The sequence below is a fragment of the Danio rerio genome, chromosome 11, assembly GCF_052040795.2.
Source record: "Danio rerio strain M-AB ecotype USA chromosome 11, GRCz13ab, whole genome shotgun sequence".
NCBI classification, from domain to species: Eukaryota; Metazoa; Chordata; class Actinopteri; order Cypriniformes; family Danionidae; genus Danio; species Danio rerio.
The window spans coordinates 7,172,675-7,198,410 of NC_141031.1; the positions used below are offsets into that span (position 1 = coordinate 7,172,675).

Consider the following 25,736-nt stretch of genomic DNA (forward strand, 5'->3'; position numbering starts at 1 on the left):
GTGTAAACAGGTTTGGAAAAGTCAAGTTTTTAAAACTGCCAAACATTTTTGCTATACCGTTTCTATGGTATATGTCAGATTTTTTATTATTTATATTTATATAGTTTTTAGGACAGCAGTATCTTTAGCAGAAAAGATATCCAAAAATGCCATTTTAAATTGTAAATAAGTCAGTGTTTCTAAGACTAATAAAGACAGCAGAAGTCAATGATTTATTGAATTATTCAGCTCTCAGACTTGTTTACTTCTCCAAAATGCTTTAAATGTTTCTAACAATTCAATTTTTGTGTTTAAAGGGGGGAAAAGTTTTTTTGACCCAGACATTTAAAACGAGTGCATATTAGTAATCACAATACCGTCAAACCATGATATTTTTATCCAAGGTTATCATACTGTCAAAACCTCATACAGGACTGGGCGATATGGCAAAAATGCAATCTCGATAATATACAAGGATATAATAACGATATATATTTCGATATAGGTTGTTAATGCTTCCAGATTTAAAAGAGTCTCCCAAAAAAGACTGAAGCCACATTTTGAGGGTCCATTAAAAGCCGTAGCATATTTTAGGCCGATCAATTTTCGGTAGCCGAAAATTTAGTGCAAAGTTAGAGGTTCATTCTGATGTGACGACACTAAATTAATAAAGGGACTAAGCTAAAAAGAATGCGAGTAACATTGCAGCATTTCGTTCACGGATGGTGACAACATTAAAATCATCATGTTAAATCTCTCGATAAAACATTACCTGATTATTTACCTACGTCTTGTCTTTAGTCGAATGGACAATAATGTTTTTGAAGGTAGGTTTTTCCATATCGATCGTGATCAGTCAGTTATGGATAGGCTACTTCATCACACGATACACAGCAAATTCATCTGAGTTAAATTCTCGGTGTTGAAGCATTTCAGAGTAAAGTGTTGACGTTAAAGAGTTAGATTTTGATAAATGAATATAATAAGAGTTAGAATTGATTTTATTCAGTGCGAAATCAAGGAGTTATCTTTTCTACACTTGGTGGTGTTATTTCCAACATCCGGGAATTCATGCAGCCCCAGTCACTGAAGAATTTTCCAGACGCCATTTTCCATCTGAGGTTTAGAACAGCAACTGGTGAGTCAAACTACCTAAATGTTGGTATTTTACTGACTTTCTCTAAGGAAATACAGTTGTAAACATATTGTTAAGTTAATAACTTTAGAATGGAGTGACAATTTTAATCTTCTGCGGTTCATTCATGGTCGTTTGTGTATCTAGCTTAACTGCATTACTATTGACTTCTTTTCAAGAATGTTTTTATATATGCTCACGCATACATAGTGCATAAAAACATCAAATGTACATGTTCAACACATTTCTGTCACGCTTAATGCCATTTTGTGCGTTGTTACCCATCTGTAAAATAAAATCGACACTTCTCCTTTAATTCGAAGCAAACTAGCGAGGGAATCACCGGAGCAGCCTAACCTTAGCCTACTCTGCCCGGATGCTAACGGCAACACAGGACGGTTTCCATGAGCTCTGGAGAGTTTCTAAAACATATCTGGTGAGTAAATGAACATGCTTACTTGTAAAAGGCTTCCTGACTAAAACATATGATTGTTTGTTATTCGTGTACGTTAATTTGGTTGTTTTAAACACCGCGGCCCTTTTAAACTGGTTCATTCGTGGCCGTCCATATTACCGTTAGTCCATAGACTCGCGTGATAACGTACGCTTGAATTATAAGCGTTTACAACCATTAAAGTCGGAATGTTAACATTAATGTCTTTAAATGACCGCGTTTGCACTTTCTCAGACTTTTAAGGTTACAGAAGTCTCCCGGAAGTTGTGGGACTAACAATAACGTTATTCCGCAAATGCACAGAGACTCCCAGATGCCCAAGTAGATGCCCGCAAATGAATGATAATCTCCCGGAAATCGCGCGTCTCCCGCCCGGTCATTAAACACTTTGCACACCCCTCTCCACCGCATCCCTCCCAGCTCTTCAGGTACGTCGCGCGCAAGTCACCCCCACCGCTCTTTAGGTACGTCGCGCGCAACTCATCCCATTGTTCTTTAGGTACTCATCTCTCCCGCTACCTCCCGCAAATCAACTCTGTATCCCCCGAAAATGACTTTTCCCAACTCGGGATGTCTGACGTTAGTAAGTTAGGCTATTTCTGTAGTCAGGAACATCTTAGTCAAGCTTTTTCTCCCGCATGATATTGTGCTTAAAACTATAGGCTAAACTTAGCATGTACTGTACACAACATTTCCTTTTTATTAAAGACAATTTAGTGCGTTGTAAACAGCCACCTGTCTGTAAAATTAATCAACTGATTCATATTTGAGCAGCCTAATGATGATACAGGTTTGATTTGTAGATTTATTATCAATAATCAACATCTGAATCAAAAGATATCTGAAAAAGTGTGAGGCATACTTTGTGATGTTCATCTCTCTTTTTTTATCTGAAGGTTATGCATATGTGTTAGATACTAATTTTTTTGTTGTTTTTTTTAACAGCCACAGTTCTCTATACATTAACACAAGACCCTGTGACGGTGGCTGATTAGAGACGAATGGTGTATTTCCAGAGTTGGTGAAATGACCAAGCACACCTTCTTGGTCATATGTGGTGATAATAATGAAGGTATGTTTGATAAAGTTCTGTATTTGTTTCACAATAAGCTGAGAGGGTATCAGAGCATTAAAGAATAATGAATGACATGAAGGTGATAAGTTTTGTATTGTGGGTGAACTGTTACTTAAATAATGTTTTGCTCTTTACTTTGCACTTTTCCACTTCTGCTTATCCTAATATTTTAGGTTATATTTGGACCTGAAACATCTGCTAGACTCCAGTAAAGGTGGCCTCAATACTGGACCTGAAAGGGCCTAACAAGTTGAATCTGGTAAAGAAACACGAACGCACACACACGCACGCACGCACACGCTTACAGAAAACTGTTGTTTACGAAGTTTATGAATATTTTTTACACTGTGGCAAATATTTTGGGGAAATCAGCATCACTAAATGATATAAAAGATTTTAAGCTCCTCTAAATTTTGCTCCAAGTGTTGTGTTAAATTCAGGATTGTGGACAGACAGCTGCCTGTTTTTCTAGTTCTAGTCATAGTGGTTAAACTAATTGTTTTTGGAGATCCAACAGTGATGTGTTTTTTCTACTTTTCCATATCCTGTCACCTCAACCAGCTGGGAGAGTCAAGTTGTGGATCATCATGAAGATTTTCAAAAGGTGAGTTTAGATTTCTTGAATGTTTTATTTACTTTAAATGTTCTTTTAAATATATCATAGAATTTGATTGCAATTTGTTTTCAAACATTTTTCTTAGTCATGCTGGAGTCTTGAAGAGTTCTTAGATGAGCATCACCCTACAGTATATCCGTGCATCAGGAACCACCAGACGAGCGATCAGCAGCTACTACTGTACATCGTCATGGATAAAAAGGTCATCCTGTGGCTGGGAGGCACTTCATTCACAGGACATGCTTGATGAGATTTCCTAGCTCCAGTTTGTTTTCACACAAGTTTACAGCATTTATACCTTCATTTAAACTGCTCTGTTTGATATGGAGGAACAAGGAAACACCAGAAGTGAAAGATTTGCAAGCCAAGTTGTTTAAAATGTAATTTCAGAAGAAAACTATGAGTTCAGAAGTAAACTATGAGTGACGCTATATTGAACTTTCAAATTGCTCTGATAACACATCAAGTTTGGACCAAAGGACTGAAACAGCCTTTTTGAGCACTGGTCATACATATTTTGTTGATACTGTCTGTACTAATAAAACATTTAAAGCATATTTGACATTGTTGCATTTTAAAAACTGAATGAATTGTTGAAGTGGTGAATGTTTTCAAATAAAATGTTTTTTCTTTTGTAATTTACAGTCTATTTGACCTTTTTACCATATTTACACTCAAGAGAGTTGAATAAAATAACAATATATTACACCAGGCGGTGTTAAATATAGTTAAATTTTTTAACTCTGGCCAGAGTTAAAATTAACCCTTACTTCGGTGTCAATGTGCCAACCCTTTTGAAAGTGTTGATTTAACTTTGTTTTGAGTGGACCCCATGAGACACTTTCAAAGTGTTGAAATTAACACCCATAGAGTTGTTTTGGGTCCCCATATTTTGCTGTGTACCAGCCGATCCACTTTTTACAAAACACACGAACTGACTTTAAGATACAAAACACCTCTGTGCAGTCTGTGTCCCGTTAAAGGAACAGTTCACTCAAAAATAAAAATGTACGCACTAATTATTTGCCCTTTAAATCAGTGGTTCCCAAAGTGGGGGTCGGGACCCCCCTAGGGGTCGCGGTATAATAAAGAGGGGTCGCCTGGTGATTTCCAAAAATCTATTTATTTTCAATTAACCACTAGAATTACCATTTTTTACTGAAGGGAAAAAAATAGTTGTTTATAGTTGCATGCAATATTGTTACTATAGTAGCTTATAGTTACTAGTTCTATTGGATTGCGACCCCTGGGGTAATTACATAATATTAAAGACACAGCAGATTTTATGGCACCAGGTTAAACTTTCTGGCCCATTTACAGCACTGACAGACATTGGTCTATTGGAGTGTGTGCGCCATTGCATGCAAGGTTTCTGTATTTATAATCACCTCAGAGGATATTGGGGGTCACGAGTTACTGGCATTGTCATTTTTGGGGTCGCAGGCTGAAAAGATTGGGAACCCCTGCTTTAAATAATAAGTGATTGCAAACCTTTAAGGTACTTCTAATTACCATGGGCCAGCTTTGGCCCCCTGTCGGCATCTCTGTTTAAGATAAAGTTAAGTCTGTTTTTGAAAAAGGTGCCAAAGCAGTTGAGGAAAAACTGTAAAATGCGTCCTAGCGCCATCTGGTGGCCATTAAACAAAATACCGAAGAACGTGTATTATATTATTATTAACTAACTTATAAAACCGTGCGTTAAATACACTTGTAGCGCGTATATGTGAAATGTAACATGAAATAGGCTACTGTGACAGTTGTTACTGCGGTTTATCTTCAAAAACGGTCGTGTAAATGTGCTGAAGAACACCCACACAGATATGTATAAATGAAGTATACATGTAACAAACCCACTTAACAGATAATTCAAACAGAAAGTTACAACCTAAAACATTGAACTGAACTATTTTATGAACTGAAGTGTTTGTAATCTGTATACATTCACTCACCCGCAGTGGCATTGTGCATGGGAGGTTGAGAGGATCAGAATTGAGGTTAGTGTTTCTCTGTGTTGGTACTGAAACTGCCTCAACTGTCCTCAGAAGATATACGGCCTCAAAAATGCAGCTGAGCTTCTGTTAAGTCTCAAGATTAGTTTACCACAGCTGTAGAGAGTGTGTGGGATGTGTGGAAAACATGATTGTATCAGCATTAGTTCGCTCTAAATGTCAGACACACACCTATCTTTACAATCCAGACTGACATGCATGCAAGTGTGTGTGCTTTTGGAGGGGTGTGTGGAGTTACAAAGCTCTTGTGTGACTCAGACAGAGAATCCTTGCGACTGTGTGTGGGCTTCAATTCAGTGTTTGTGGCCGGCAGCCGCAGCATGTCACTAACGTTTCGAGTGCAAACAGAATAATGCAAAAGTGCAGACAGATTACGCTGATTTACTTGACATTTCTGTTGTCTGGGTCCATTTTGGTAGAAAGGAAAATGAGCTAAAAATGTAAACCCGGTTATTGGAAACACACTAAACATGATGATGTGGAAATTTTCCACTTTTATGAGATGTGATGTGCACAGACTTGATTAAGAATAAGGTGAATTGGGTCACTTCTGCAACACTGGCAGAACCAGTTGGCAAAAGCCTTATACATTTTGCGTACACTTACTCAAATGATTTAGTTTATTCAGTATACAAACTATACACTCACTGGCCACTTTATTAGGTACACCTGTCCAACTGCTTAATAATACATTTCACAAAGGCTCACAAAAATTGGACAATACCAATACCAATTGGAGAAACGTTGCCTGGACTGATGAGTCTCGATTTCTGCTGCGACGTTCGGATGGTAGGGTCAGAATTTGACGGCAACAACATGAAAGCATGGATCCATCCTGACATTTATCAATGGTTCAGGCTGGTGTTATAGTGTGGGGGATATTTTCTTGCCACACTTTGGGCCCATTAGTCCCAATTGAGCATTGTGTCAACGCCACAGTCTACTTGAGTATCGTTGCTAACCATGTCCATCCCTTTCTGATCACACAGTAATACCAGTAAATATCCGGAAAATTTACGAAACAACTTTACCGGTAGATTCAAAAAAGTGCTGTTCACACAGGCGAGGACGTTACAGAATTTTTCCGAAAACGACCGTTCACACATCCATTCCAAAATACCTGTAAATTCTGACATCATTAACCAGAAATAAGCTCTAAACGGCTGTGCTTGCATTTGTAAACATTTCACCAAATTACAAACTCTGTGGATGATCAGCATTGTGAACAACTTCGATAAAAACATATGGAGACACACTTTCGCATGTCCAGATGTTCATGATGTGTGTGTGTGTGTGTGTTGGCGCTCACCAGCTGATTCACGGGCACACGCGACACAGAGCTTGAAGGTAAACAAACAACGGCTTATCATAAGCATATTATCGATAATTATTTACACAGTTGGCATTAAGAAGAAACATATAAACGTGATCTGACTAACATCAAGCAGCTAAACGTGTCTGGAAAAACATTCAAAGGCTTTTATTTTCAAAAACCGCGCGGACGTGAATGCGTCTGACTGTTCTGATTGGCTAAAGTAGACGTCTCACGTCAGCACGTTCTAGACATGCACGCGATCTTTCCGGCAATCTTCCTTCTGCATTCACACAGCGCAGCATTCCGGCAAATTACCGATAATGTTACAACTTCTCTTTCCGGAAAATAGCCAGAACGAATTTACCAATATTTTAAAAAATTGCCTGTTCACACATACAACTATTCCAGAATATTGCCAGTAAATTGCCACAAAATGGGGTCCAACCCGGAACTAGAAAGGTGTACCTAATAAAGTGGCCGGTGAGTGTATATTTAAATACTATGTGTCCGGGGAATTAAACCTTGACTCTTTAACTAGCAGCCTACAGTATCACACAAGCAACCATGTTTCACCTCCTTGGATCTCTAAACTTCCTTTAACCTAAAAATATAGCACCAACTGCTAAGAACACTCTCAAAACCACATAGCAAAATCCTGGAAACCAGCCAACAGCATATCAGCGTAATAACAAGGAGTCACAACACTGTATGAAACGCTTAGGAACATCCTTGCACCGACGCATACAACCCTAGCAACCACATAGCAGAGTGCTATCAACAACAACAACAAACGATGAATCTTTCTAGAGTGCATGTGTCAGGCACACTATCAAACGGAGTGTAAACTGCACTCACCGGCCACTTTATTAGGTACACCTTACTAGTGCCAGTTTGGATCCTCTTTTGTCTTCAGAACTGCCTTAATCCTTTGTGGCTTAGATTGAACAAAGTACTGGAAATATCCCTCAGAGATTTTGCTCCATATTGACGTGATAGCGTCACGCAGTTGCTGCAGATATGTCGGCTGCACATCCATGATGCGAATCTCCCGTTCCATCACATCCCAAAGGTGCTCTATTGGATTGAGATCTGGGGACTGTGAATGCCCTTTGAGTACAGTGAACTCATTATCATGTTCAAGAAACCAGCCTGAGACAATTTGTGCTTTATAACATGGTGCGTTATCCTGCTGGAAGGAGCCATCAGAAGATGGGTACACTGTGATCATAAAGGGATGGACATGGTGAGCAACAATACTCAGGTAGGCTGTGATGTTGACACGATGCTCAATTGGGAGGAATGGGCCCTTCAAGAGTTCACACTTAGCTGATGATTAATTATAAAGCTTGTTTGGCATGCTGTCCTGGGAGAGAGCTCTGAGCTCATAAGATCCTCGACCCTGGGGCTCCCTCTCGTTTGCAAGGGCGAGAGGGGAGTTTGAGCTCAGGTAGATCTCGGGAACTTTCCTGCTGTAGTGGCTAATGAATAGAAAGTTATTGCAATGAAGAGATAACTACTTACTAGGAGCATGTTTATGGTGCCGATTTGGACAACCCAAGCTCATTCTGGCAACGTAGCCCCGCGGACGTTTCTGGAGACCGCGATTTACGTGGCTGGAGGTACGTAAAGGCCGCGTTTGTTTTTTTTCGAGCGAACGCTGCGGGGCGGTGTGGCGCCGCTCCGCCCCTCCTCTTCGCGCTCGCCGGCCGACGGCTCGCCTCCGAGTGGAGGGCTTTCCCGACGCAATCAGTTTGTCCACCTAGCTCACAGCGTTGCATCGGCGGAGCAGAGGCCCCGGAGGAGGAGGAGCCGGAGCCGGCCGCGGTGGACGACGACCGGGATCGAGTCCGGGGAACGGCGGGTTCCGGAAATCAGGTAAGACGAAAAACGGAATCCGGAAAATAAGGGCAAGAACGCGGCGGGATCCGAAAACGCGGTCGAAATTGAAGACGAGGGCTTTTGCTTTTTTTTTTTTTTTTCGATCCGGCGGCTTTTCGCGCGTGAACGGCGCCCGCTCGAGACGCGAAAAATCGTGCACAGCGGAACTCTCGCAGATCCGCGAAAACAAAAAAAACGCTCGAATACGTACCTCCGGGACGTAAATCGTGGTCCGCAGAAACGTCCGCGGGGCTACGTTTCCACAATGAGCCCGGGTTGGATTTGGATTAGTCAATTAACTTAAGTTGCATGTTTTTGGATGGTGGGAGCATGGGAAGAATGTGTAAACTCTTCACAGAAATGTTGGCTGGCTTGGTAGGGACTAACCAGTGACCTTCTTGCTGTGAAGCAACAGTGCTAACCACTGGGCCACCATGCCACCCATTTAGGAAAGGAGGAGAAGTAGTGGTGGAAGGGGGGATTCTTCAAAATGAAGATGGCTGTTGTATGAAACTTATAACATGTGATAATGTGATCCTCTAGAAATTAGTTTATAAATAAACTTCATAAAGTGTGCCAAAATATACCCCCCACACCATTACACTACCACCAGTAGCCTGAACCGTTGATACAAGGCAGGATAGATTCTTGCTTTCATGTTGTTGACAACAAATTCTGACCCTACCATCCGAATGTTGCAGCAGAAATCGAGATTCATCAAAGTTTTTCCAATTGTCTGTTGTCCAATTTTGGTGAGCCTGTGTGAACTGTAGCCTCAGTTTCCTGTTCTTAGCTGACAGGAGTGGCAGCCGGTGTGGTCTTCTGCTGCTGTAGCCCATCCGCCTCAAGGGTGGACATGTTGTGCGTTCAGAGATGCTAATAACATTAGGTAATTAAATTTGACAGAAATGTGGATGATGTGTGGATGATTGACAGGGCTCAAAACTAAGCAACATAATGATCTGTTAACGAGGAAGTCGTATGTCCTAAAGCTTGTATACTCTTCTGTAACTCACTCAAGAAGTAAATATTTTTCCTTCACAAAAAAATTACATTCTTTTAGGGCATAGTATAAGGGACGCAGCACATTAGTGTTCCATTTGGGATGACACTGCATTCATTTACTAAGCTGTTGAGTGTGTAAGTGTATAGTGTGCCATTTGGGACGTGCCTCATTGCACAGAGAAGTTGTAGGTCATCTATGAAAGGTGAGTTTTTTGTTTTTTTTTATTTCTGTGTCTTTAGTATTTATTAGCTTAAATAACCATAACTAAAATAGCCGGGTCTGTCACATTTTAAAGGGCCATGAAACCCCCTCGTTTCAGCAGGATGTTTTCACACCTATACTTTGGAAAAAGTCAGAAAAGTGGGCGTGTCCAGCTCTGTTTAGGGGGGAGTGTCGGAGGAAGAAAAGTGGGATGGTGTGGGAGTGTCTATTTAGGCACGCGCGAGTTTCAGAGTCAAAATACACACCCACAGCGGACAATGTGACTGTTTACAATTTACACTTTTTAGTGAAATATAGGTGTCCTAATAGTGTTTTTAGCAGTGAGGGACACATATACGACTGTCAACAGCTCAAAAAATGTGTTTTGGTGTTTCGTGACCCTTTAAGATTTCCTTGAAACATTTTCGATGTGTTGTTAGAAATTGCAGCGCATTTTCGTGAAATGTTTGCGTTGTATGAAAATGCAGTGTGTTTTTTTTTAATGTGTACGTATTGTGACGATTGGCAGCACATGTACTGTGAAACCAATGAAAATCGTTGCTTAGTTTGCTGGTGTTTTTTTTTTTTAAATTAAGCTCTCTCGGCCACCGCATAAAAGACTATTTTTCATTGATTTATTTAATCATTGAAGATTCATAAAAAATTGTGTAAAATCTCGTCTTGTCTCGTGAACTCAATCTCATGTCTCGTCTTGTTTTGCAGGTTAAGCATATCGTTAAACCCTTACAATATATATTTTACCGGTTTATTTTAACATCATTACAATTATACATTTATTTTCAGCTTAATCCCTTTATTTATCAGTTACCATTACCAATTCACCTACACAGCATGTCTTTGGACTGTGGGGGAGATCAGAGCACCCAGAGTAAACCCATGCGAACACATGCATGAATAACATGCAAACTACACACAGAAATCCCAACTGACCCAGCCGAGGCTAAAACCAGCAACCTTCTTGCTATAAGGCGACAAATCTACCCACTGAGCCACCGTACAGCCCACATCAAAACATAAACAAATTATTTTAAAACAAAAATAATAAAAATCGCATATTTCTAGGAAAATGCTCATTGTAAGAAATATTGATATTGCAATTCTCATCAACCATATTGCATATTTGCATATTCATGCAGCTCTAATGTATAGCATTCTTGCAAGAGACACAAAACCACAACCACAAAGCCCAAACAAGAACAAACATATAGCAACTGCATGGCAATGACCTGGCAACGACCCACAAGAACACATAGCTCTGTGGTAACGTCTTCATAACACCTGCAATGCAGAGTGGCCTAACATCCTGCCCACAACATTCCCTGTTTGTTTCAAAATGAGAGTAAAAGACACCATATGCAAGATTTATTTTCATTAAAATCAGTAGAACAATGCTGCATCTTTTTTGCTGGCTTATGTCCGTACATTATGCCAAACGTTTCAAAGCATGCTCAAATCCAATAAGTCATTTTATACAACAGTTCTGTCTGGTTCTCGAATCTGATTGGCTGATAGACGTGCGATATTCTGCAATATCAGCACTCGTACAGCCTCCTCACCCATCTGTATTACTCCACCCACACAGAGTGACAGCAGATCAACAAACTCACTAGTTTGACAAATATTGCAGCTGTTGGACAACATCATGCACTTTTCAGACTTGTTAAGGCAAGAATGTAGTTGTTTAGATTGCAACCATGCAGTTTATTTATAAGGACAGGGCCTATATTAAATATGTATAGTTTTGGAGATACAGTGTCTTGGCATCCATCAGCCTGTCATACTGAGTAGAGCAAAGACGGTTGACGTTACACCACAAGATGGCAACAGAGACCTCATAATTAGGCCTCAGAAGAGAAAAACACAGTGTAAATTCGACCACAGCTGATCAAATCATTATGAAACAGGTAAGTGTCATTCTAAGTATCTCTCTCTCTCTCTCTTTTGTATGTTGCAGTGCTGTGTTTATACCATAGTAATCTGCTAGTGTTTGCTTTGGCTTTTTCAGGGATAATTATTGTGATCTCCTGATTGCATCAGAGAAATACTGGGAAATCTCTGTAGACGGATGGTATTTCATTCCTGGTATTTTTCTTGTCATCACCTTAGACATTAAGATCTAAATTTAGGGGGAACGGTTCTGTCGGATAGAAAATTACTCGGGTTAATCTGTGCTTTTGAAAGCACTGTCGGCTGGGTTTAGGGAAGTGGGTGGGCGTTGGCCAATTGGTGCTTTAGAAAACACCATTGGTTGGGTTTAGAGGAGGAGGAGGGTGGGTCAGTCGATCAGTCAGTCAGTTGACAGCGGCCTCTGGTGGATTTATGTGAGAACAGCAGGTGCAAATAACACTCGCGAGAGAAATTTGAGATCTCAAAAAGTGCACACAATGACGTCACGAAAACAAAAACTGCACAAAAAAACATAGCTCCTTTGATGTATTTGGCGCTCTCCAGAAATGTATATAGAGGTACATTTTCAGAATAAGCCTGGTTTGAATGAAGGTCTTAGGGGATTGCAATGACAAGGTTGAGTAATTAATAACAATTTTTTTATATCGGGCTTTTACTCAAATAAATACCATATAAATGATAAGAAATAAATGATAAATAATAAATTAAGATATATCTATTTCTGTTTGGTGACATAACTGTAAATTATACTGTAAAAAAAGGTGTCACACTTTATTTTAAGGTACAATTCTTTTGCCTCAATAAACTCCCAATTTACTGCTTATTAATAGTTATTCAGGTCATTGGGTTTAGGTATTACTGTATGTAAGATTAGGGGTGTAGAATGCAATCGTGCAGAATATGTACTTTATAAGTACCAACAATCAGCCAATAGCTTAATAACAGGCAGGTAATAAGCCAGAGTTGTTACTTAAAATGTTACCAAAATTATATATAAAACAAGAATATACATATTGAACAGAAAGAGGATAGCAAGAGTATAGAGATACACACAGAGAGAGAGAGAGAGAGAGAGAGAGAGAGTGCATCAGTCATCAGACAGAGTCGAGAGGAGAGTGGGAGAGACTGAGAGAGAGTAGGAGGAATGAAAATAAGAGTTTATATGCAAGTCAGCACCACAACTGGTGCCCAGCATTTCATCAGCGCACACTCTTGCGTTATGTAAAGGGCGTCAGAGGTAAGACACTTTTTTAATTACGTGTTTTGTGTTGCTGTTTACTTTTGCATTACTTTGTGATTTTATTCTCACACTATAGTCAAAAATAGCACTGCACTACATAAACACTTGTTTTAATTTGCAGTAATGTTATGTTGAAACAAAACGTTCAGATGATTTGCTTTTATAAGTTGTAGATTTAGAGAGACTGCTGTGATGTAACTCTTCTGTAACAATGATATACAAGGCATGTTGTGGTTATGTAAAACATTCAATAATAATTTATTTCACAGATACTTCTTCACTTGAACTGGATGCATTCGAAAAATTATGTAGATGAACTGAGAACTGAGAATTCATTCATGATTGATGACTCATTTTCAGCTTCAATTCCCTGACAAATGCAGTGCTCAGCATATATAAGTGCATATACATTAGATTAGTTAGTACTGAAGCTAAATCTGAAGATAATCTAACAAAATAACTTACGATAACGATCCAAAAACGAGTAAATCCAAATTGATGTTAAAAAAAATATTAAATACAAATTTTAAAAAAGAAAAAAAAATCAAGAGAAGCAAAAATAAGACATATTTAGTTGAAATTTTGTAGGTTGCAGTCTTATTTTGCGATATTTTGTTTGAATTTAATCGTATTTTCTTTCAATTTCTAAATATGTTTGGTGACTAAAATATTGTTTTAATAATATATCTGTTTAATAAATCTGTTTAGTTCAAATGCACCAAAATGCATTGCCTATATTCACTGAGAAATGGATACAAACATTCATTCTCAAATAAGGTGTACTCAATTAAGCTGAGCACTGTATACCTGTTTTTGCATGTAAATATATATATCAGCTGTCTTACAGCAATGAGTAATTCTTGAATTTGCCTATCCCTCATTCAAATATGTCCTTTGCTGCTGATGGGCAGGATAGTATTGCCTGAAAGGGTTTTATTGAAAAGTGACCTCTTTATGTTATAAAGTGCATGTAGATTGAGGGCTATGAATTGCGTTTGACGGCATTCGCTATTTCATTTGAATTAACAGCTGGACGATTTGCATAGGTAAAATACCTCTTTCCACAGTTCATATATACATCATGTGATAAAAGTCTAATGTCAGCGTGGGATGTGCAAACTTTCATACCTCCAAATGTGTGTATGTGTGTGTGTGTGTGTGTGTGTGTGTGTGTGTGTGTGTGTGTGTGTCCAAAATCAAAAGGGATCAATGAGATCAAACTAATACGTTCAAGTCATTTCAATCCAAAACAGTGTGTGTTTGTAACCATTCCTTTAGTCGTCAACTCAAAATGTACTTAAAAGTTGTTTAAATTCATTTGAAAAGAGTTTAAAACTCAGTGTTAAAGCTAATTAAATACCTCATTACTTCAACTTAAATAGAGTAAGTTCACAGTACTCGTATAAATTAGTTGTTAACTCAAATGATATGATGCAATTGCTTTCCTCAAATGATTTGAGTTGCCTTAACTTATTGGGTTTTACAGTACTCAGCTGGTTTGAGTTCTCTTCATTTATTGGATTTTACTGTGCTCAAATAACTTCATTTACTCAAATGGAGTAAGTTCACAGTACTGATAAGGATTAGTTTTTTAACTTAAATGGTTTGTTGCGATCGGTTTCCTCAAACAGTTTGAGTAACCATAACTATTTGGGTTTTACAGTGCATTTCAGTACTGACCTTATAGGAGCGATCAAACATGCACTGTTATTATGTCAAACATGTAGCCATGGAAACGCCCTGACATGGAGGCAGACGGTAGTTTGTAGACTAAAAAGCTGATGTGAAACGGGTCGTCTGGCGCTGAATGCTGTTATTAGTGTACTATTAAGCTATCAAATTGTAAGAGAAGAGACTCTTGTAAAGTACAGAGCAGTGTTTCCACTGTGATACACTTGAACAAAAAAACTAGATGTTCTTTGAGGATCAAGAGAGTGTTAAACACTGTAACACATAATGGAAGTTCCTTGATTGAAGAAATATGAAGCAGTAGCCTAATACAGTATGTACCTAGTTCCTCATAAAATGAACTACAACTGTGATAATTATCCACAAATGAATAAATAACTGTGGTCACACTTTATTTTGATGGTTCGTTTGTTGAATTTAAGTTACATTGCAACTAATTCTCATTAGATTAGAAGTGGACTATTGGGTTGAGGTTAGGGTTAGTGTAAGTTGACATGTACAAGTTTCTTATAGTCAGTAAATGTCTGTTGAAGAAGCAGTATCAACAGATATTAAGCAGACAGTCTACTAATACTCAAATAGACCATCAAAATAAAGTGTTACCATAACTGTTGCACAGTAATATCTATCAAATTACAATAATTGTTTCATTTCAGCATCAATATCGCAATGTGTGCATCTGCAATAGTCACATGGCAAGATATGCAATGTTGAGTTGACTTTGCAGTGTATTTTTTACATTTACATATAGAAAACCATAAAGCATGCACTGTTTGTCTTGCTTTTATCTTTGCTTTATTGCATTTATCTATGCTTGTAGTTTGTTGATTACATTTTTATGCATGATTAGCTCCCCTATACCATCCCAATTTATCAAATTGAATGCATATGAAAACAATTTAGGGAACAATTCTTCCTATTAACTAGTTGCTTGTTAGTATGCATGTTGTTGAGATGCTTATTAGTACTATATTCTGCATGATCTTATTCTACATCCCTAACTCAATACCTAAACTACCTTAGTAATATATATTAATAATATTAATAAGGAGCAAATTAGGAGTCTATTGAAGCAAAAGACATGTTTATTGGTGTGCTAATAGCAAGAATTGAATCTTAAACTGCTGATTCTTTCCAAATAGTGCTATTCAATCATTTGGTGAAATTGTATAGATCGAGTACGTGTATCGCAATATATATTGCAGTAAAACAGAATGTTGCGATGTCCAATTTTTCCAATATCATGCCTAATTCAGATGCTATTTTTGAAGTAATGTAAGTGTGACATGATATTCAGAGAGAAAACATAAGGCTTTGATTTTAGTAAATAAACATTGAAACTATGACTAAAACGGTTGGTCAAAAAAAAAAACATTTTCATAACTAAAACTAAAAGAAACAAACCACCGTCATTGAATTGGGAAAATTGAAATGTTTCCAAGAATAAAAAAGCACTCATTCTGTGGTGGAAAATCAAACCACCATGCTATTTAGAGAAATATACACTCTCATAAATGAAGGTACGCAAGTTGTCACTGGGGTGGTACCTTTTCAAAAGGTACACATTTGTACTTAAAGGGTCCATACTGGTACCTCAAAAGCATATATACAAATTTTAAGAGGAACACTTTTGTACTTCTTAGGTACTAATATGTTCCATTGAGGTATTAACATGGACCCTTTATGCACAAATTTGCATTTTTTTAAAGGTTATACCCCAGTGACAGCTCGCGGAGTGTTCACTACCTGACAAAAGTCTTGTCGCCTATCCAAGTTTTAAGAACAACAAATAATAACTTGACTTCTAGTTGTTACTTTTAGTATCAAAAGTGGCTTATATGAAAGGCAAAGGCCTCTAGATTACACTTATTTTAACAAAATAATTTATTAATTTAGTCTTAAAAAGTCTTTTTTAAAATTCTATTATACTTAATTAACTCTAACAAACTATATATGAGCAATTTCTGCGCTATGGATGTGACATTTGCAGTACTCAAAACATTAATTCACATAGAAAGTATATGCTAACATTACATTGAAACATCTGTTTATAGTTTTCAGAACAACTAGACACAGAGTTAAGGGACCAGAAAAATATCAGTGTATAAACATGTTTTGTACTTTAATTAGGGAAATAAACATGCGTTATGGATGTGACCACAAAAGTATGCAACATAGACATTCTGTGAACTAAACTGCACAAAAGAAGTAATGATAATCATGAGGAGAAGAGTCGGCTCTCTATAAAACATAAATGGACTTATTTTTTTTAAATATTTTTGCATTTACGAGGAAAAGGTGTCGTGATGGATGTGATCGATGTGAAATTGCCACTTGTGTGACTTTGGTTAAATTAAATATATTAGTCTGACAACATTGACATACATTTTTGAGTATTTTAAAGTACTGTAAAATACTTGCCTACACAAAAAAATGCAGAAACGGTTTCCGTATGTTGGTGAAAGTTTTTTTTTCATGGCAAGGTTGACTTTACATGGAATTGCTTAAAGAGTATAAAGATAAAGTAATATTAAAATCAATGTTTTATATAAAGAATAATTTTAACAACAAAAAACATTACACATTCATTTTTTTTTCCAGCTTAGTCCCTTTATTAATCCAGGGTCGCCACAGCGGAATGAACCGCCAACTTATCAAGCACATTTTTTTTTATGCAGCAGATGCAGTGGAGAACATGAGACTGATTCCAGCGACGCTCCAGGGACATACGAGTCTTCGCTGAGGCCATCTTCCAGCCCACCGCGGTGACTGAAGCTCTGCACAAGACTTTTGGCCAGCGGAGAAATTAAAATGGTCGTGCCCAACTGAGTCTGGTTCTCTCAAGGTTTTTTTTCTTCACTCCCATCAGGTGAAGTTTTTTTCCCTCTCCGCTGTCGCCACTGGCTCTCATGGTTCAGGATTGGTAGAGCTACGCATCAATGAATTTGCTCTTCAGTGTTTGAACTCTCAGTAATGATTAAATCACACTGAACTGAGCTAAACTGAACTAAACTGAACTTAAACACTAAAAACTGAACTAAACTGTTCCAGTTACTATGACCATTTATGTGAAGCTGCTTTGACACAATCTACATTGTAAAAGCGCTATACAAATAAAGCTGAATTGAACTGAGTTGAATGCCCTTCCAGCCCATCTGGGAAACATCCACACAAACTCATTCACACACACACACACATACACACTAATACACTACAGACAATTTAGCCTATAATACTTTATGTTTAATTTTATTAAATGTTTTTTTGCAGTTCACAACATAATGTTGTCTAGTAGCTGCCAAAATGTAGCTTTCACTATCTGATCATACATTATTATGATTAATTCACTCTCTTTTTTTTTTTTTTTTTGTCTTTTTCAGAAAATCGTGGAACTGGAAACTACCAAGTCAAGATTCTTTTGAATCCAAAAAAACTATTTTTACATTGCAACAACCCAAACAAAACTATACACTCCTAATTTTGCTCTATTTACAATGTTCGCTGTTAACATATCAAATCATTTTATACCTTTTACTAATTGCACTTCTCTAAAATCAATAATTAAGTTGATGTAAAGACAGAAAAATGAACAATACAACATTTAAATCAAATGTGATCCTGCTAATATTGGAGAAAACAAGTAACATATTATAATCTTAAGTGACTTTTAAAAAATATGTGTTGTTACATTTTAAGTAATATGTAAGTAGCCAATATGTTAGGGTATTTCTTAATTTTTTAAATAGTAAAATAGGCCTAAAATTGTAATATTTTACTTTTTTACCCAATACAGGATACTGCAGACATTTGCTGTACTCATTAAAAAAGAAAACATGAGTTCCTCTATTTTAGAAAAATGGGACTCTTTACCAAGCTGTAATGAACAGTTACCAGAACCCATTTTTAAGACCCCGTCACCCTTTTGGAATCAGGATATAATATTCAAAAGACCAAGACAAGAGTACACACCTGATGCTGTTAGAGAGGCATACAACTTGTATACTTACAGGTGTGATTCAGGCTCTCGTGTGAGTCCGGACCTTCGTTTTGGAGCAGCTCAGACCCACTCTTCTCTAAGTCTAAACTCTTCCAACAGTAGATATCTTCCACCTTCGTCAGAATTACTTGTGACTGATCCAAATATGCTTCATTTTGGAAGAGGACCTTCATACTGGAGGTATTTCACTCCAGAAGCAGGATATGGACTTGTCAAAGGCTTTAGAAAGCTGCGTAATCCACAAACTGACACACTGCCGGCTTCATATTTCTATAGAGGAGTTAACAGGGATGTTTTAAGAAGAGATTTTCCAATGGAGGAAACCCAAACAGGCATGCAAAAGCACAGACTGAGGTATTCACACTGCTACCAAGAACCACAGAGCCAGAGAGTCAGCTCCAAAAGAGACTGTGAGAGATATTATGTTAAAACTAACCCACTTTTAGGTTCTCTCTTACATGCTGATCCAAATAAAGAACTTTTTAAATACAACTCAGAGCACAGCCAGCACCACCTGCTTGGTTTCAGTAATGATGCTGGGGCTGAAAAGAAAACAAGCGAAGGGCTCCCCCTGCTGCTCTGGAGTGGAGATGCACAAAAACGCAGCAGAAACGCACACGTTAAATCCTCGTCTTCGGCGCTGTGGGTTCTCCGTCGCTTTGTTGAAGGGTCTTTGGTGGAGCTGGAGGGTGGTCGCCTGAAGCGGGTGGAGGATTTGAGGACAGAGGATTTGGAGCTGTGTGCTCAGTTACACCCCGAGCTGATGCTGAAGCGTTTCACTGTGTTGAAGATCATACCGTCACACACACCTGCGCTCTCTAGTTTACGTGTGCAGATTGAGCATGACTACTCGCAGGTAAGCACAAACACACACACATACTGAATAAAAAAATAAGTTAAATATCTGATATAGGCAATGTAAAAACATGTTAAATGAATAGTTCACGCAAATATGGGAATTCTGTTATCATTTACTCAGCGTTGACTTGTTTAAACAAGTTTGATTTGTTTGGATGTTCTGTTGAACACAAAAGAAGATATTTTGAAGAATGTTGGAACCCGGTAACCATTCACGTTATCCACAATAGAAAAAACACATCCTATGGAAGTTGATTTCCTACATTCTGTAGTATATTTTAGCATTTATGCACAATATATAATTTCATCATCAATATGGCAATGTGTGCATTCGCAATAGTCACATCGCAGGACATGCAATGTGGAGTTAGGACTATTATTGCTAATCAGCAATGAAGAATGTACAGTGTTTACATTACATTTGATCATTCAATAATAGAGGCAGGACAAAATAGCGATTTGCATGAGGTGGCGCTTCTCATAATGGCGGATTGAACATATATCAATGTTGCAATTTTCAGAAATATATGAGCTGTTAATAAAAGAACTACTTTTTCATGCATTTTTGCCTCTCCATTTACAAATATCATGATATATTGTGGATAATTTTCTTGTGATATATTGCTGATATCATGATCTATCATTATCAGAGGCAAAGTATCATATTGTATTATTGTACCTGAATGTCTGACTACTAATTTCCCTTTTATGTAATCTTACTTATTTATTCTTGCGATTTCTTTGATTCACTTCACTACAAGATTATTCCAATTAAAGTTAATGATTTTGTTCCAAATAGAGTTATTCAAGCAATCTGCCGAAATCATATTCATATCGCAGCAAAATAAAATATTGCAATGTCAGATTTTTTTTTCAACATCGTGCAATTACAAAAAACACCAGCAAATAAAAAAAAAAGATCTTTGTCCGTTTAACGGCTCACTTGCTGCAAATCCTCACAACGCAAACACGTTTTTTTTAAATACGCTGCATTTTCTCACACTGCAAACAATTTACGAAAGCACGCTGCATTTTCTCAAAATGCAAACTATTTTGAAAAACGAAATGCAGTGCATTTTCTCACAATGCAAACTATTTTGAAAAACGAAATGCACTGCATTTTCTTACAATGCAAACTATTTTGAAAAACGAAATGCAGTGCATTTTCTCACAATGCAAACAATTTACGAAAACGCACTGCATTTTCTCACAACACAAACAATTTAATAAAACACTGCATTTTATCAACACAAACAATTTGCGAAAACGCGCTGAATTTTTTCACAACGCAAACATTTGTTTTATGTTCAATCCACTTAAATTAGTAAAAACAAATACTAAGTTAACTTAATTCCTTTATTTTGTCTCAACCCAAATCAATTGTGTTGAACCCAGTGTAAGCAGTAATACACAGTTGACATATTTCTTTAAAATATTACCATTCCCTCTGCAGTTGTCTTTGGAGGTGAGTGAAGGAATGCCCTTCTTCGTTTATGGCCACGGCTGGTCCTCCTGTAACCCTCAGCACACAAGTCAAAATTGCAAACTACAGTGCCGCCAGTTAGCGGTGGGTGACTTGTGCCTGGCACTGACACGTATGCCCGCCTCTTCATCAGAGCTGGCCAATCGCAGCCGAAATGAGGTGGGTGAAGATCCCTTGATCCTGAGCAGTCATGCTGAAAACAAGCCTACGCTGCAGATAAAAGATCCATCAAGAAAAAGACGATTCACAGCTCCAGAGCTCAGGGAGATTTCCAAGATACACCACACTACTGATTAAAAAATGAAAGACTGAATGATATTTTCTAGAATTTTTTTTTTTTTTTAAGAATTGCGGTTAGTTTACTGTTATTATTGTTATTATTATTGGCACTGTAGTCTGTACATCAGGGGTCACCAATCTCGGTCCTGGAGGGCCAGGGTCCCTGCAGGGTTTAGCTCCAACTTGCCTCAACACACCTGCCTGGATGTTTCAAGCATACCTAGTAAGACCTTGATTAGCTAGTTCAGGTGTGTTTGATTAGGGTTGGAGCTAAAATCTGCAGGACACCAGCCCTCCAGGAACAAGTTTGGTGACCACTGCTGTACATTGTAACTGAATCCTTTCACAAATTAGTGTTTGTACATTTAACTGCACTGTTAATAAATCAGTTACTGTTTTAGAATTTGGAGTCAGTGAAATGATTTTTGAAGATTTTTTCAAGCTAGAGTGTATTAAATGAATCAAAAGTGTTTTTGAGAATTTAAAAGTAATTTTTAATTGTTCTGTTCAACAACAGATTCTGCTTAAATCACATTTAATGCAGAATTAAATGATCAAATGAGGAATAAATATATTCTCTATGGCTCTGGACGAGTGCTGATACTACTAGAATATTGCACGGCTAATTGCTAATCAGATTAGAGAACCAGACAGAACTGTTGTATAAATGAGCAAGCAGTGTGATATGACTGTTTATTAGCACTGGTGGGAGACGTGTTTTAAGGCTGATTATTCTCAGCTGTCGAGCGGGCGCTGCCATTTGAATCTTTTTGTCTCGCGACTTCCGGTCACATTCACTTCCATTCATTTTTTGACGTTAACAACTGCTCGTTACGCTGCTTGATGTTGCAATTTAATATTTTCTTATTATATTATGCTACTTGGTCTGTGTAGTCATGCAAACATTTGTTTGTTGAGCAAGTAGTTTGGCCATTTTCTGCCGTTTATTATTCCTAGTCATTTCTCCCATAGGCGACTGAATCGGAAGTTCTAAGACAATCGCGAAAACAGGCGCACTTCCGCATTTTAGAATAAGGTCAAAACTTATGCGTCAAGCACACGCGTATGCTACGGCGCAGCCTACCCGTTGACCCATAGCCCTACGCTGTGGCCATCGGCGTCACTGACGCTCACCTCTCAAAAAAATGTAACTACACGTCGCAACGATGCGTAACGCAAGCTCTGTTATTTGTCGGCTTGGTATTGCTGACGAGTGTGGGCGGGACCGAGACCCGTGCGAGCCAGATGGCGCTATTGTTTACAAGTGTGGAGTCCCGTGAAGAAGTTGGGATGGAAAGTTTTGTTTTGTGTTTACCTCATGGTTAAAGTTGTTGCACGTCGGCCGGTTACAGCCTCAAAATAAGCGAGTTTGAGCCACTTGTACATCCAGGAAGTGTTCAGGAAAAGCAGAACAGCAGCGAAGAAACTCGACACAGAGGAACATTAACACCTCGCTGCCATCTAGCGTTTCGGAAGTGTAATGCAGACCAACAAAGACAGCGCGCAGAAGTATAAATGCTCCGCTACGGGCGTTGCATGCGCTGATGGTTACGCCAGTCACTTGACGCAGAAGTATAAACCAGGCTTAACAGTGCTAAACACTTGCTGCCACGTTGTTTTACTTGATTATTGAATCTGCTATGCTACTTTTGTTTCTCCTATATGGATATTACCATATTCCTTCTGCTGCTCTGCTCTTCTTTGCTGTTTGTGACAGTATATGGCATAAACACTGTTTAAAGTTCTCCAAACATCTGGCGTTGAAGGTCATCTTTTCCACCACTGGAGCCTTTCAGTAACGCACACAGCTACAGTGTTGTATTGTATTAGTATCAGTGTAATTGGGAACAGCTGCATGGGTCACAGTTTAATCTGCCAAAATCGATCACACCTGCTCCCATTCAGAGAGTTTGATTCAATTCATTGTATCCCTAGATTTACTTCATATGTTCAGATCACAACCAAATGCCTTCCCCAGATACCGCCCACCTGCTGGCTTGGCTTCTCTTCACAAACAAGAATGAGCTACGGATTACTCTGATACTGCAGGTGGACTTATTGATAAAACTGATCCACGGGAAGAGTTTCCAGACACACAAACATGTTTACTTCTCGATCTAAATGAGGACATTCTCTATACGCTGATTTTTACGTTTATATACACAGGCTTTCTGCAGGTCTCTTCAAATCTAATTTAAAGGTGCAGTATGTACGCTTGACACCCAGTGGTTGAACTAGGTATTGCACTCCTGGATCAAAACAAATGCAAGTGCAGGTTGCCAGATTGAGGACAGGAGCGAGGGATTTAAACCTTGTTTAAAAGCAACGGCTCTTGATAGAAGGAATATTTTCCATGTTAAAATGAGTTTTTCTCATGACCAACACCTCGGATTGATATATTAGTTATAAGCTGGCGAATAGAAAACTGACAACGATCACCTCAGGTACACCTTATGTGCTTTATTCAGTGTTAAATGCTAATAATATGAGTGAAAAGTTTTCAAGTTTAAATAATTGAAGTAGTTTTTAAGTGGTTGCTAAGGTTTTGCTAGAGTGTATTGACTGATTGCTAAGGTGTTCTGAGTGGTTTCTAGACGGTTGCTAGGGTGTTCTAGGTTTTTTTTTTTACTTGTACGTTGATCCTAAATTTGAATCTCGTGTCATTCAAATCGCATGTATGAAAGCATTTAGGATTTCATGTCAAATATAATGATGGAGGAAGAAGTTGTGGTGGGTTATATGGGATGTGGTGGGTTTCTTAGATTATTAAAGGTGCTTTCTGTCACTAATTATTTAGCCTGCATTAATGCATTCAGTGTAAGCTGCACAATTAATCATTGAAAGATCAGGATCTCAACACCCACGCAACAAATTATAAATGATGGTGATTTGCATATGATTATTAATCCTTCAAATCACTGCATTTAAATCTGAATGTTTACGACAGGCCCGGATTGGCTAATCGGGAGGACCGGGAGAATTCCCGGTGGGTCGGTCTGTTTTTTGGCCGCGAGGGCCGGTGTTCCTAGCTCCAGAATCTGTTGCTCTCAGCAGTCACACTTTTTAAAAATAATTAATTTATTTACTCGACCACAGCCTTCTTATTCATTATTTTACCGCAGCTCTGCTCTTTTTATCTATTTTCTCGTAATAAGATAAGTCATTCAACGTACAGTTGATGTGGTACAGTGGTTAGCACGTTAAATTATGACGCCACCAACCCGGGTTTGGACCTCGTCTGAGGGTAAATTTTTTTTTTCATTTTTATTGTTAAGACATATAATACTGTAAGGGTTGTTGAACATTTGAAGCTGTTTTCTCAAAAAAAGACGTTATAGTGTAATTAGAAACTGAATTGAAAATGACCTTATTTTAATATAGTCAGTGGTGAACAGAGGTGGGCCGGTCTAAGGCTTGAAACTCCAGGGCTGAAAAAGAGTCCCACTCCGGCCCTGTTTTACGATAAAGATTAAAATCACCATCATATGCATTTAACTTGACGCTCAAAAATGAAAACTGTAGGCAGCAATTACATTATTTAACCAATAAGTGACGACAACCAGTCATTAAATATGCTACTGTATAATAAAACAAGATCATCTAGCAATGAACATGATGTTTTATGAGTGAAGAACTGAATCATTTATTAAAAATGAGACTCAAAATAAATATGAATTGTATAAATTATGATGTAAATTTATACATTTAGCGTTATCAGCAACAGTAGTAACAGTGAATTAATCACAACACTGAATATTTTACAATTTATTTTTATTCAGCTGTTTATTTCTTCATTTTATTTTTGATAAAATTACAGCTTCTAGGTTGTGTTTGTTAAATCCAAAAGTGTCTTGCAGTGCTGTTTTTGTAATAAACGGAAAGCAAATTACATGTCTCCTCTCCTTAGTGTCTAATCCAAAAAAAGGTCAAATCCGTGACTAAAAACCATAACGTGGCCCGACCTGTGAGATTTGTGATCCGTTACACCACTTATTACTTATAAAAACTGAGTATTAGTATTTGAGTTACTTTAAAGCCTTATCAAATGTAACGGAAATAACACTAAAGTAACGTAGCCTATTGTAGTTACTTACCATAAAAAGTATCACAAGTTTTTGGGGGGAGTAACTTAGTAAAGCATTAAGCTGCGGTCACACTGGGCTTTTCCTTCTATAGACTTCCATCCAATGTGTCAGACCGGAAACGCATGGTCATGCGTCAAGTTTCGCAGGGTGCTGCAGTGCAAAGTTCAAGCTTGGTGAACTCTGACCTGTGAAATCGCATCACTTGACTGCATGAGACCAATCGAGAATCAAAACATGACCTCTCTGGACAGAAGTTTAAAATATAGAGCAATTACTCGCTTTTTTAAATGTCTAATAAGCTTGATTAATCCCGCCACTTTTCATAGCGCCGCATGACAGAATATCACACGCTCAAACTCTAATGTGACCGCAGCTTTACTTTCAAAAGTAACTTTCTCAATACAGATTTACTAATTGTTTCTCACAGAATTGGTAATTGTGGTGTAGTCCTATATGTTTTTCCTCATTTAGTATGATTTGGTGGTGTGCGTGATCAGAAAATGTGTGC

At 38.0% G+C, this 25,736-nt stretch overlaps 1 protein-coding gene and 2 long non-coding RNA genes across 5 annotated transcripts in view; 2 read left to right on the forward strand and 1 right to left on the reverse strand.

Annotated features, from left to right (window-relative positions):
• The window catches only part of ranbp3a (RAN binding protein 3a), a 1,280,039-nt gene that overhangs the window by 1,157,073 nt on the left and 97,230 nt on the right, over window positions 1-25,736 (forward strand). The window lies entirely within an intron of this gene.
• Window positions 12,339-21,546, forward strand: LOC101886356 (uncharacterized). Of its 2 annotated transcripts, XR_015502289.1 has the most exons (4): window positions 12,339-12,834; window positions 17,208-17,395; window positions 17,907-19,379; window positions 20,835-21,546. It is a non-coding gene; the product is annotated as an uncharacterized LOC101886356 (long non-coding RNA). The 2 variants fall into 2 exon arrangements; XR_015502290.1 differs by lacking the exon at window positions 17,208-17,395 and having other exon boundaries at window positions 12,704-12,834.
• On the reverse strand, window positions 19,477-23,687 carry LOC147841651 (uncharacterized). The gene is made up of 2 exons (XR_015502328.1): window positions 22,188-23,687; window positions 19,477-21,882 (listed from the first exon to the last, which is right to left on the reverse strand). It is a non-coding gene; the product is annotated as an uncharacterized LOC147841651 (long non-coding RNA).